We start from the raw sequence: 15,494 nt of genomic DNA, 5'->3' as shown, positions 1-15,494 counted from the left end.
AACACAAATTACAAAAAGAATGAACATTCTGCAACAGAAACACAAAAACTATTTATCTTATTAACCTGCATATTATTCAAAAATAATTTTAATTTGAAATAATCCTTACTCTTACCAACTCATTGTTCAAAATTTTAACAACAAAAACAAATTGAGGTCACTTATTTTATTCCCATTTTTAATATATATATATATATATATATATATATATATATATATATATATATATATATATATATATATATATATATATATATATATATATATATATATATATATATATATTGTTTCTATTTAAGTTTCTTTGTTGTTTTCATGAGTATCTGGAGTTCCTTCATTTTTCTGTGTTTTGATTTTTTTTCCTCCCAGTTTATGTTTTTCTCTGCTCTCTTATATATTTTGTTCCTTATAACAGCAGTTGATTTTTGTTTAGCCAACATATTTGGGTCCATGGTGGTTAATCTTTGTACAACAAACTTCTGGTGTGAGGACTCAAAATGCAGGAAACCAAACTTGTGACTAAAACAACTTGAACATTTAAATAATAGACTTAGACATCACAAAACCATAAACTAAAGGAGCAGCAAATAAGGTGACCTGAAAACCAGACACTTAAATTCACTGATGTTAATTGCTTAAATGAAGACAGCTGTGGACAATTACTAAAAGAATCCAGGTTAGACAATGACAGGGACAAAATAATTTTGAAAACGGAAGATTCCAAGATTTAATAAAATATAACAAACCAAACCAAAGGGCAAAATCTTAACAGTTTGCATGTCACACCATCCTGTTTGTCATAATTCATTGTCCTTCTGCCACATGTTTTTCTGACTCGATCACAAGTTTCAGTTTAATTTTAAGTTTTTGCAGAATTTTGCTTTCAGTTCCTTTCAGTCCTTTAAGAATTTTACAAAACAATAGAAAAACACTACAATTAATTATTGTGATGCTCTGTGATGACTATTGTTATTTTTTAACAGATTTTTTAAACCCCAATTAAAATTTTAAATGGTACATTAATGACATTTGACAAAATATAAATGGAGACAAACATGTATTTACAAACTATAAACCTCCTTTCAAAAGTTTTTTACATTCTTTAAAATGCTTTTAATGGTAAAATGTTGACATTTTAGGGAAAGGAAAGATTGGTATGAGATGAGTAGCTTTACGTTAGGTAAATAGCTCATCTTGCGGTGTAAGAAAATAATTTGTTAAGCTAGACACATTTACATTGTGTACCAGGGAATTTGTTTGTGGTGTCCCGCAAGGATTAATTCTGTGTCTGTTACTCTTTAACATTTACATAAATGATATACTCAGTGTATCAAAAACCTTCCAAAGGATATTATTAGCTTATTATGCAAATATATTTTACTCTACTGAAAAGTTAAAGAACTTATTATTGTCTCAAATAAAGACCTAAATAGTCAAAAATAACGAATGGGTTGCAACAATATTTCTTTATATTCAAACGAAAAAAATATGTTTTCTTTGTCAGTTATAATGTCAACAAAGAGTTGTAAATAAAAAATAAATAATACAGCAATTGAGAGATAGCAGACAATACATTTTATGGACTTATTATTGGACTTTTATTGACCATAAATTAAGCTAAAGTCACACTCAGAAAACATAAAAACTAAAGGATCAAATTAGGCTTTAATTATAAATACATCAAAGTAGTTCAATTTATTTGTAGATATTCAACATAATGCAAATTAATTTGACCACATTTGACTTATTGTGTAGAAAATTTGGGGTAATTCAAACAGTCCTCATTAATTTTCATAATTCAGAAACATGCTGTCAGAATCAGACAAGGTTTTATGATCACACAAACACTGTATTAGTTATGAACCAACCGCTGAGAGACATTGATCAATGCATGAGAAACGCACAGAAGGGCACTGGTAGAGATCCTAGAGGAGCCAAACACCACCTCACTGTTGACAGAACAGTTGCTCAAGACTGCAGATTGCGACAAACCAACCCGTGCACAACCTGGATTGATTCCAAGACTCAATGCCAACCACATGGATCAATGAATGCTTGGAGCTGTACAACCTTAACAGGATTCTGAGAGCCTTCAAACTCAGTGAGGTTTTGGTGAACCACCTGAAGCCAATGGTAACCCCTTTGCACAACTGTCCATCAAATGTGGCACATACCGAGGAGATACTACTGTTGTTCTGAATGTCTGAACCCCTCAGCCAAATAATCACCAAGACTGGATATCGACACAGGAATAGGGCCACTATCAATTATCTCCTCTGTATGGATGACATTAAGGTTTTGGCTAAGAGCTAATGTCAGTACTGTAGTGAGGATCTACAGTACTGACATTGGCATGTCATTTAGACTTGAGAAATGCAGTCAAGTGGTGACAAAGAGAGACGAGGTAGTTCACACAGAAGAGGTTTCACTCCCAGAAGGAATGATAGCAGACATTGAGGACAGTTACAAAACCTGGTATACCACAACCTGGAACAAGCAACAAAAAAGCTGCAACAGCCAAATACCACCAACAACGAAGCTGTCCTGGGAAGGCACATCAATGGTGAGAACAAAACCCAGACAATAAGCAGGTATGCACTTCCAGTGATTAGATACCCCATAGGAATAATAGAAGGACCAAGGGAAGAGATACAGACCCTAGATGAAAGCTCCTCACCTTACATGGAGGGTTCCATCCCAATTCCAGCAACCTTAGACTGTACACTAGCCACAGAGAAGGAGGCCGAAGACTAGCAAGCGAGGGATTCACGATCCAGGATGAGACATCCCAGATCAATAAACAGATTAAGCACATGGTCCCAACTAATAATGTGGTCAGTGAAGGCTACAGGCAGTGGAGAGCAGAGCAATTGGTGCTGTAGGAAAGATAATCACTACAATATGAAACCAAGGAAGCCTTCCATTTGCTGGTTGGCCCAAGTGAAATTGAAAGAACTGTTGTTGCGTTAAACACCTCTTCTACAGAACCTAAGAGATAGTAGTTCTTTTTACTTTCAAAAATGTACAGTCTGTTTTCTGGAGGTGCAGTCACACAGTTTATGTGTGTTAAGGCTTATATGCCTCTAAATCCCCTGATGGAATGTAAAATTCTTGGTAAGCATTTTCCAACAAACGACCTTGTTCCTACCCAAGAGAGCTTCCAAACACAAGAGCCAAAAAGGAAATGTGATATGTATTCCTCAGGAAATAGTTTCTGCTACATGTGTGTGAGAATTTGTTCGAGCTTGTAAGATGCTGTTATTTTACAATGTAGATAAATAAATAAAAACTATCATTCTAAATGGCACTGAAAGTCACATTTTCAATTTTGTAAACTTTTGAACCAAAACTCACAAGTGGTACAATGTTTGTTTTCGCCAACATTTACCCTCTGCTCTTGTTTTCAGCTTTGAAAGGTCAAACACAAACACTCCAAAGACCAACATTTTTCTGCTCACTGAGCATCTGATAAGACATCACAATGAGCTGTGACAATCCCATTCTGACATATTAAACATGTGGAGAAATGTGCTTATCGCTGTGTTGCACAGGGTGAATGCTAATTGAGTAGAGTTTATCATAAAGACGACTTTGAATGACAACAACGCTGTTTGAAAGATACAATTATAATTTTAAATGTCTTTTCATTCAGCACACTTCTCAACTTTGTGACATCCTCCCAGAAGAAAGATGTCTTTTTGACTTTTAAATCACAAATTCTTACAGTGAAGAGGTCTCGAGGTCTCATTTTTCTTTAGCCTCTGCGTTGATCACTTGCTTCCACATTACTGTACTATTAGCAAAGGAGCCAATCCTCCCACACGAGTGAAGCATTGATGCATGTGATGACATTAAACTTTTGGGTTTCATTTTAGATATACATCTTCTCTCTGAGTGGAAGGAAAATGCCATCTGTGCAAAAAAAAAACTTTGATGATTTATTGATTTAAAAAACTGTCTTGAGTTTGTGAAAAGAGCAGTCATATGTCATATTTTTTAACTCCATCTGCCACGTTGATGTGCCAGTTTTCTTATTTTTATATATACTTACTGGTTGTTGTTTTTTCCTGCAAACACATTATGCTGAATTTTCAAACTTCTGCCAAGACTACATCTGTCGGCTGTTCTGAATGGTTCTGAAAAGCGCTTGTCAAACCCCAATCTACTTTTTCAACTTGTGCACATGAAGAGAAAAAAAAAAAAAACACTGCCAGCAGCAAATTTACTAATAATGTAAATTCACCACCTAATTAGAGGAACACCAGCTGTTTCTCATCAGAATAATGAATCTCTTTTTCTTTTATGAGGAAATTATCTTACTTTGATTTTAAAAGCAAAGTTTTATTTATTTATTTTCCTCCCCCGTTTTAGTCGTCAAACCACCAGAGACTTCTTCATCACGCTCACTCCTTAATGGCTCACTGCACCATTTGATTGTATGCAGATGAGGGAGCCTGATGACGTCGACCTGTGTGCACACGCATGATTGCAGGGTCTCAGATCTGCCACTGAAGTGCAACTTATTAATGATTTCTGGGACTCCAACTCTTATATATACACTCAGTAATATAAAAGGTTAATAGGTACCTCTGCTGTGGAAAAGGGTGGCTGGATCCCTGGTCTGAATGAGGACCTGCCTGGGTTATAAATGAAAGAGCCTTCTGGCTCTGTGCTTTAAACTGAACAATATCCATATTGAATGGCAGGCTCAGTGAAATTGCAGGAGGTTCCTTCTAATCAGAAAGCGAAGATATCCAGGTTTTAAAATTATTTCTCTGTTTGATGTCTTGGCTGAACTTTCAAAAGGTGTCTCATTACTCTCTTAGTTTCCTTGATGCTGAGGACATTCACAAGACTATCACAAAATGTGGGAAGTTGATAGCATCTCTGTGGGGCCTGGATTTCTGCACTGCAAAAACAGATACCTTAAAAATGAGTCACGTTTTTTATTTGAAAAATGTTATTCAAATAAGCAAAAATAATAATAATAATAATGCAAATAAAATAATCATATAAATGAATTAAGAAAAAATGTCTTATCAAGATTTCTTATTTAAAAAAAACTTGCCAAAAAGACATATTTTGTTAGATTTTTTTGCTATTTAAAATTGGCCATAAATAGATTATTTTTTTTGGAAGACAGAACATAAGACAATTTTTCTTAAAACAGAATTAATGTTTTACTTACTTAAGATTTAACTTTTGAACTGAGATCACAATATTAGAGAAAAACACAAAACTACATTTTCAGTAGTACAGTGTTGTTTTATTTCCATTCTTAAAAAAAAATGCTAAAGCCCACTCTTATACAGCCATATCTGTAATCTAATTTGGTTCACACAACAGATTTCCCAGTTTTTTTTTCCTCTTTTCTCATAAAGGGCTTTCATCACATGTTTGTGCACATTGTTCATAGTAGCAACTGCATTTGTTTCAATAATAACACGAGTGGACACAACATGACAACATTAGGTTCAGTGTTTTGCTCAAGGATACTTCAGCACCTGGACTCTCTGGGGATCAGCAGTCATCTGACTGGAGGGCAACGTCCTACCATGTCGGATATCTTAAAAATGTTATTGAGAACATTTTTCTCCTTCATCACCATCCTTACTGCATCTTAAGATCCTTCTTCTGTGCTCTCAGGCATCCGTCTAAGGTATTTTTAATGAGAAAAAAAATAAACTCCATCCATTTTTTTCATGAAGTTTCTTTGGAGAAAGCACCTATAGGAAAAGTCCTGGGAAAAAAAAAAAAAAAATCCCCAAATTTTTAAATCAGAGTTGTTGAAAACCCTCACCGGCAGTTGTTCTCCAGCATGGAACGAATAAATAAAATGTATTTATTTAAACTAATATCAGGTATAATGGTTTCAGTTCTGGTTTTGCCCTGAATTTTTTTTTTTCCTAAATAATGTTATGGCTTTCTGTGGAACAATTTGAGTTGAGATTCTGAAGACGTTTCAGCATCTTTTTTGGATCATAACATCATAGAGAACACAAAAGACTTACTTCAACATATATGGTTATCTTTGAGTACACAAGGAGTCTGTTCTTAAAATATCCAACCATAATACATCCCACTGGAACTTACTTGCACTTTCGGATGACGAGCCAACTCCACACCATTGTCATAATATCAATCACAGTTTAAAAGCCATGTTTAATACCAATCTCACTCAACTGCAAGACCCAAACCACAAAATCTTTGGTGGTAAACTGAGATTTACTGTTGTGGGAAGATAGGAATAAAAGCAGTATTTTACTGATTCCTTTCTTCTCATCAATCCTGTGTAAGTGATTTCCTTGAGTCTGTTACAAAGATCATTCCATTATGTGGTACCTTCATTGCTCTTTGAATCTTGAATGTTCAACTCTGTCACTCACATGATTCATGGCAGAAATGACGCGCACAAATGTTGAGTACAAAACCCCGAAGTATGTTCATTCAGTTAATGAAAAGTCACAACTGAAGCACGTAACCTTGAGGAGGCCAGTGTAATGTCTCCTTGCCGGCTTGTTTAAATTTCATTGGAATGGACTGTGTGACTCATAAATCACATTACTGGATACTGAATTGAAGGTGACTCTAAAGTTGGTACATATCACACTGATTTGTGTTTTTTTTGGTGAGAAAGAAGTGCCAAATGGTTTGTACTGAATGTTGCCCAAAGCATTGATATGTAATCATGATTGATTTGTCTCTCATTTGATGGAAATCAACTTTCTACTCAGATACTTGCAGTCATGCCCACTCAACATGTTGATTTGAGCATAAAAGCTTTACTTTGTCCATCCCCATTGACATTGCACCAGTCGAAGAGATACTGAAATCTTCAAACACTGCAATGTCCTATTTGTTACCAAAATAGTTGATTAAATCTAATCAACTATTTTGGTAACAGTTAGTGTCTTTCAGTATTTATCACATGACAGGCTTAATTCGTGGTGACAGTCAAGTGCGTGACAGTGATTTACTTGCCTGCGGAAAGACCATCAAATATTGTTTATGCTCTTTACTGAATGTTTATGTTTTGAATATTTTTTTTCTGTTTGGCAAATGTCAGTTTAATGCAATATTTGAATACTTGTGCTACTAAACAATTGGAAACTGCCCCCCAGTAGTTGATGTTGGCTCAGTGTCTGCCTGAAAAAGAAAAGGCTTACTGGCAACTTGCTGCTCTGCTCTCTGGATTTATAAATCCCTTAATGAAAAGTCTATTATTTGCTGTGACTTAGCACAGCCAAACAATTTAAAACCTCCCCAGAAACTTCCATTTGGACTTTAATTTAATATCCAGACTCTTATGGAACTGATGAAAAAAAAAAAAAAAAAAAAAAAAAGAAGAAGAAAAGAAAACAATAGAAAAAAAAAAAAAAGAAGGTAAATTCCAGGAAAAAATGGGTGTAATTGAAATTGAAATCAGGAAACCCCGTGAGGAGACCAAGTCATTTACATAACAATCAATGCTTGGGTGTTACTGTGCAACATAGTACACGCTGTCTAACCACGTGAAGACTTTCAACGGTCTGATCTTGGGCTTTGAACCTCTTGCTGTATAGCTGATGGCTTTGCACTCAACGAAATGACAGAAAAGTAATGAAAAACCATGTTGCTCACATCAGAGTTCTCTGTAAGTTCATTCCAACACATCTGTTCCCACAGTGTCATCAAGTCACATTGCTTGTAAGATGTGCAAGTATCCTCTGTAAACGGAAAATAGCCCAAATAGCTATCATTACCCATCAGCCACTATTTATTTAGAAATAAAATTAGCTTACTTATGTCCACAGTTGTTGTCTTTGCTCAGGTGATGAGTGATAAAAAAGGAAATGTTGATTAAAAAGCAGTTATTTCTAAAATAGAGGTTGTTGTTTGCCTGGCGTTATGTGTATCATTAGCAGCCTGCTTCTCATTTTGTATGTGAACACGTGTTGTTTGCCCTTGGCCTGAATGTGGTATTCAACAGATACACAGTCGGCCCACCGACACACATTAAGGTTGTGAAGCGCACACAGGTGTTCAGTTATACCTTTGGGGTGGGCAACAAACAGATGCCTTCATCTCTGGCAGTCAGTCAGCGGGGCTGTCATTGCTCCTCCCTGACCCCCTCCAAGCTGCCTGACGCTTTAGTCACTTAAAAGTTCTATGGTGCAACGCCTCAGACAAGCAAGGAGGGATCACTAAAAACACATCTGTCCCAGTCCAGTGACGGCTGTCAGTGTGGGGGCACGGCAGGGTCACACAAGTCTGCTGCCGGAGAAGTCATTGAAGAAATGAAGTCACAACCAACGCAATGAAGCAAAGTCACTTTTGCTTTCAAAGTGTCAATTCATATGGTATCAGGCCTGATAGTAAAAGACCAAAAGACATCCAGTTGCTAAACTCACATACATTTCCTGCACTCAATAAAAATGTGATACAGATAGAAATAAGAATAACCATAAATGTAGCCAATATAAATAAGCTTTGAAGTCTAAGAGTGTTTTCTCATTTGTTGAGTTACTGAAGATGATTTCAGCAGAGAACACGCTTGGCATCCCAAAGCCTTGATTTGCTTCACACTGGGTCAAATCGTTTTTATATTCAGTCCTTTTAAATAAGCTAAAAGAATAATTGGTCAAAGGCATTGAATAAAAAGCTGCTTTTGTCTTCTCAATAACCCTTTAACATCTGAGATGTGACAGGTGACATCACACACGCTCTTTGTCATATCATATCTACTTTACTGTTCATGTGATCAATGTGAATCAGCTGATTCTGACATGGGGAAAAGCGGCTCCTATTAGTACCGATCTGTAACAAATTACTAACATAAATAAAAAATTTAAAGGAGGTACATGCTTAAGACAAACTATCGAGTTGGTGTCCTCACCTGTCCAAAAAATGTGTAAAAAAGGACATTTGGAGGTCACCTGGCTCTTTTACCGGATGATCTCTGTGATTTATTCAGCATGGACGTGTACGTTTGTTGGTAAAAGTTCATGCATTTTAGCGTCTTACCCTAATGGGACCTGTGATGTATTTTCAACAAACCCAATTCAATTTTGCAGGGCTGTGCCATGCACAGTTGCCAAATCATGATCTAAATATTTAATGAAAAGTAAACAAATGTAGCAAGTTTTGCTATTTCAGATTTATAGTAATAGAGGTTATGAAAGACCATTGTTTAGCAATAACTTATGCCCAATAGTTCAAGAACTTAAATGACCATAGGCTCCAAGAAGTGGCTCTCTTCCTCCTTTCATCATCCTCACAACAGTGTCTGAATGGTGCTTGGTGGAACCAGAGGGTATAAACATGATTAGTGTCTAAATGACGAAATGACTAACAATTTAATGAAGCCAATGAGTTACAGGTATCACATCTGAAAGTTATTAAATTTAGTTTAGCTCATGATTGAGTTACTTATAGTAAAAGCATGTCAGGCACTGATTCCCCTTCAGTTTTCTTCTAGTTAAGCAGAGCTTTGTTCAAAAGACAAAGGCAATAATAATAATTAAAAAAAAGATTTTTGGAACATTTACAACTTCTACCGTGCTTTATGTTGCAGAGAGGCTCAAACATATGAGTTTGAGTGCAGCTGAGATTTTGTGTGAAGTATAATGTGTTTTGTCATGAAAAAAAGGAATCTTGCATCCACTGGGTTGTAAATCAGCCTCTGTTGAGCATGTTTGAAGCTAGCTTTTGAGCTCTCCGTCAGTCTGGTCTTTCCAAACAATACTGTTATAGCAGTTTATCATTGGTATAAAAACCCCCAGATCCTGTTTGATTAGATTCTCATCTCTTCAGGTAGAAATTATTAATGCAATTGGGTAAAAAACAGTAAACTGGACTTGGTTTATCTTTTATTATAGAGGACTTGTTGCCTCGGAGAAGGTGTAAAGTTTCTTCTATTGCAGTGCTTTAACCTACTAATTTGACGGCTGGTCCAGGTTATCTCCACAAGGTAGGATGGGGATGTCTATAAAAAACAAATGGGAAAATGTTTTCTGAGGCCTGGCTTTTGGCCCCCTCCTGTTGTGTAATGGTACGGCTCATGTGTAAATGTTAAAAAAGTTTAAGAAGAAAAGCAAAGTTCATATGGGATCAAAAGTCATAACTATAGCCTACTGGTCACTGGTTCTAAGGCTTACTATTGTTTTATTACACATAAGAGTCATCAACCTTACAAAGCCTGCTTTGATGGCTCCTGCATTATGTTATATTAGATAACCAAACATTCGGACAGCGCTGCAAAATGGTGATCGCACTATATAATGCATTATATAGTGAGTAGTTAAAGAATTTGGACATGGTCATGCTCACTACTTTTCTTTCTTTGCAAATGAGAAATATGACGTCACCCACTTGCTGAAGTAAAAACCTGATAAATATGAACATTTTACAAAGGCTATCACTGTGTTTTGATGATAAAAACTTTGACGATTTATAAAAAAATAAATGTAAACATGTATCAAATGACAAATTGTTAAAATACAATGCATTTTTTTTCCATATTCGCCCAACTAGTGAGCATAAATGCACACCAGACTTCTTGGAATTTTCCATATAGAGAGCACCCTATTATAGTACACTAAATAGTGAGTAGTTAAGAACTTGTGGATAACTTATCTGAAAGAACTGTTACACCAATATAACTGTTAAAAGTGCAAAGTTTCTGAATACACAGTATTTTTCTGGACTGTAACACAAAACTGATAAACCAGGAGAAAGCTACTCATGCACATGGATGAAAAATTAAACTTTTTGCAGAAGAGCCTTACCTGGGATTTTCAAACTTCTCATTAGGAGGTGAAAGTACAAACCAAAGCTGCACCCACAGTGAAGTTTGTGGTGGACAATCACATTTCCAAGCTGATTAAGTTTTCTTTGGAGTCATTAAGATGAAAGATGAATGATTTGGCTCGGTACGTGAAGAGCAGAAGAGTGTCTTATGCTGTCTTGCTGAGAGAGCCGATGGGCTTTTCAGATGAATGCCCCCATATGCCGCACGCCTCACACATGAGCTGCAGGCCGGAAACTAGGCAGGAGCTGTTTTCGGCCCCTATTCCGACACGTTGCACTGTCTCTGGGGCTCATGGGCTTGGATGTGCGAGACCAAGCTTATGCAGAATTAAACACACCACACTCTTACACAAAAACTTCCTCATTAGCTGTTTTCTCTGACAGCCAGTGTATTTTACCAAAATTAACATACCTTTCCTTTCCAGTGGTTCTTGGACTTGACTTAAAGAAGTAACTGATATAAAAAACAAAACACATTTTTTTAATACTATCTTTTGGCAACAGCATAATAATTAGGAGATCACATTATAACACCAGCTGCTGATTTGGGCTGATTTGTGTTTTTTATGCCTTTGAAAATAAAACATGCAGGAGCATTTGCAACCCTTCCTGCCACTCTAAATACAATCAGATAATGAAGGTTTTTTTTCCTAAATGTTCAAGAATTCTTAGCATACTTTGGAAGAAAAGGCTTTCTGATATATAACTCCGGTACCTTCTATACAGTCTCCTTGAAGGGAATCACCATTGATGCAGGGAGTTCATTCAAAGTCTTCCTCCTCTGAGTGCAGCTCTATAAAAGAGATGCACAATGATCCTCATTCGTCGACTTTCTGTTCAAAATAAATATCAGCTGTACTGCTGTGAAACGAGCATGTAGACGGTTTCACTTCAGTGGCGTGAACATGTTATGTAATAAAAAAAAATTCAGCAAGAAAAACAACTAAACTATTTAAATTTTCTGAGAGGTGTGAGGCCTGAGAGTGCTTCTCTGTGTTTTTGATTAAACTTTAAGATGCAACATAGAACATTTGTTGAGCAGGTTTAATGTTTTAGTACTGTTTAGCCACTCTAGATCTAGAGTGATGCAGGAGAGTTTAAGGAAGGATCTTAGGAACTTTAGGAGGACACCATTTGCAAAAGAAATGTCAAACTTGAGTTTCTTTAATGAGGCCAAGTCAAGTTATTTTAAGGTTTTCTAACTTAATTCATGGATAGCTTTGCTCTGCAATCATGTTTGCATTGGTTTTAAAAACTACTATTTGTTCTATCTTGAGCAGTGGCCAAGTCTGCACTAAGACTAAAGACTAAAGCCAAACATCAGGTAGCTTTTAATAAACTCACTATATGGGGATGGAGGCCACCATCTTCTCAATGCACACAGACACAGATAAAGGAGGGCAAATATGTAAAAAAACAGACGGAGGGAGGTTATTTACTCTCCAGGTTCAGACAAAACAATTTCCTCTTTGTAAACGCTGTGTATTTGACACAAATAAAAAAAATACTTGGCCCACTGCTGATGTATTATTTTATATAGGGGATGCTTTTATTTATTGAACTAAAGTTACACACAAAACATAGCTTTGGTGAAAACTGAAAATCTGCATTTTTATTGCTATGCTGTGCTTTTTTTTTATTATTATACATTACTATTAAGCTATTTGTATACATCTTTGATTCCAGGTAAATTTAGGAGTCATACATTTATTTTTTCTCTCCAAATGTATTTGATTATGCACAGATGTTTGTTTTTATTATTTCTTGTAAAACAACAGACGCAACTCCTTTTTTCGGCAGACCATAATTAAAACCTTTAGGAAGAATCTGCTTTGTGGAAAACCTGATTTCATACTGTGGTCTGTATACAAAGATTTTCCTTGCAAAGTAAAGAGAACAAACAAAACATCCACCACTGCGTTTTCCTAGAGTACAAAAATAAACTGCATCCACTGCTGCCCGGTATGAGTATTGTGAAGGATAGTTAGAAGCTGCTTTTAACTTTTGAGAAGAAACGGAGCTTCGCGGAAGCCATGTGTGTGTAAATGTCAGTGTCTGAGTGTGCTGTCCTCGACAGCTTCTGTGGTGTATGCTCGCTTTGATTAATGCCTCGATCTAAAATAAAAATAGTGACTCAGTTGACAACTAATTAGGCATCTTTTCTGATTCTCCAAGCGTTCTTCTGCTGATTAGATTCAGCGCTGGAGAATCCATAAAACGGGTTACTGGTTTGTGATTGAAATTGAGAAGCTGGTTCTCAGGACAGCCACGTCCGCAAGGAAATTAGCCCTTGTGGAAGCTTGACGTGGTCGATGACTTCCTGGGAACGTTGTGGCTGATCGTCGATCAAAAACCTCAAAAAGATGGGTGGGGCTCATTCACAAAATCTGCCAAAGACAGAAAGTACGCACATTGCTCAGGTCCGGAAAGCTTTTCATAAAGTTTGGAAGTATGTGGAAAGTCAGGATCGTACATAAATCAAGCATTTGGATAAATCGGTTAAAGATTATGGATTTAATGAAGAGTTAAAGGCAGTTTCTAACTATTCTTCCCAAGTATCCTGTTAGAAGGAGAAATAATAGTTGTCCTACACAACAGTATTTTTTTTAAAACTTGATAATTCTAAGAAGTTGTGGGGTTACTTTAATAAATGTTCTCAGTAGAAAAAGACACAGAACTCATCTGTGTGCTGTCATACTTCCCCTCTGTGATCTGCTTGGCTGACCACAGTCCAGAATTTTTTTATATCTGTGTGCTTAAATATGAATATGTAGGAAATGTGCCAAACTAAAGGAAGATGTTACAAAGTCATACTCCGATAGTTTTCTTCAAATCTTGTTAATTGTAAATTTCAAAGATAAAAGCAATTATTTTATCTTACAGAAACAGTTCAGGAAAGTCCACCTTTGGATTCCAAAGAAGAGAGAAGTACAACTTTAATCTTTTTGGGTCAGTCCAGATATCTCTTAGCAATAACACTCCATTTTTTTATGACTAAAACGTCCTTCATGCTTCATTCGCAGATCCGTAACTGGAACTATCTACAAGGCCCACGGTGCTTTCACTGCCATCTCAATATTTGAACACCCTTGTGGTGACCAGATGACAATTAGCAGTTTGTGCTGCACAAAGCTCATGCATGACTTCACTTTGTTCATTATTACACTTCATCGTAAGCAGCTGCATCCTATTCGCTCAGTTTGGGTCTGTTAAAAGTTCATGACACTCATTAAGATTTACAATATATATCCATCACTTTTTGATTATTCAGTTCATTCACATGCTTTAAGTTTTATGTAGTGGCACCACAGTTCTGAGGCCATCCAACTTCTTTAGATGAAAACGTATTTCTGCAGGGGTACTGAGACCACACATCTCCACCTTTCCCTGTTGAGACTGATAAAAGCTGTTTTCCACACTTGTATTCTTTGCATAAAAAGGCTCGGATAAGAAACACACAACGGCATGGCACAATGCTGAATGCAGATGAGCCTTTCCTGTAACTGTTCTGCCATTTCTTATTATTTTAAACCTGTTTTAAGATGTTTTTTTTAATAGAGCAGTAGCATATTTGAAAAATGTCCCATAAGTTCAAGCAAAATGTGTGCTAATGAGAAATAATTACCATGTCAAGCTAATAGGCTTATAGGGGATTTTTTTTGTGCTTAAAAGGCTTCATAAAAATCTGCTGTGACTGTCAGGTCCTCTGAAAAGTGTGTGGAACTGTGTACTTTTCTGTGTGTGAGAGAGTCTTGCTTTTATTGCTTTATGACTTCAATAACGCCACCTGCAATAATAGCTGGGCATGTGCCTGCCGTGTGTGAGTGCACTTCTCTTGCCCACCTCTCACCTTTGTAGAAAAAAAAACATTGTTCAAAAGAACAACAAGCGTTTAGTTCGAGTTGATCAAAAGCCTCCTTTTCTCTGCCTTCTCTGTCAGAAATCCCCGTCCAGCCCAGAACCTTTAACCCTCCTCTTTCTCTTTTTTTTCCATTCAAGATCCTCTGTGGTGCAGTAATGAAAAGTTTTCTAGAAAGTGAGATAAGTATTTGTCTAAACATTTCCCAGCCTCCACTGATCATACACTTCACAATCTGCTGAGCTCTTTTCATCATTACATGAGCTGGGGATTCATTTAGACTGCATAGTGTGGGCGGAAGTCCTTTTGTCAGTATGCACAGCATCTGTGTGGGCTGCCTGCTGGCCTCAGCTCTCTTATGGATGGGGCACTGGAAGGCACAGCCTCCCTGGCTGCAGTCTATCAGACGCAGACTGGTGGGCGCCTCATTGCAAACTGCCTGCAGACAGACGCACAAACAGCAGCCACAGTGTACTAACTCTGCGTGAAATCACAGCAAGAGGGAGGTTTGGGGATGCTCCACATGTAGTCCACTTCACTGGCCTCTGACCTGCTATCAATCTGTTTACATCATGAGTCAGATGTTGTGAATGAGGAAACAAAACTGTGTAGGACGAGGAATGTCTCATCAGCATATGTGCATAAATTATCACAGTCATGTTTGTTATTTCTGTCTATTTTACATATACTGAAATAATTTAGGGTTAAAAAAAAGGTTTTATTCTTCTGTCTTTGTTTGATTTATGTCCTTTTGTGAGACGTCCCTGCTGTTACATTGAGTTTGTTCAAGAAATGCCCCAACATTGACATCTCTGAAGCTTGAATATTTATCTCGAGCGGCATTTTA

This window comes from Oryzias latipes, chromosome 8, assembly GCF_002234675.1.
Source record: "Oryzias latipes chromosome 8, ASM223467v1".
In the NCBI taxonomy this organism is placed as follows: Eukaryota; Metazoa; Chordata; class Actinopteri; order Beloniformes; family Adrianichthyidae; genus Oryzias; species Oryzias latipes.
Note: the sequence above shows the minus strand (reverse complement) of the source record.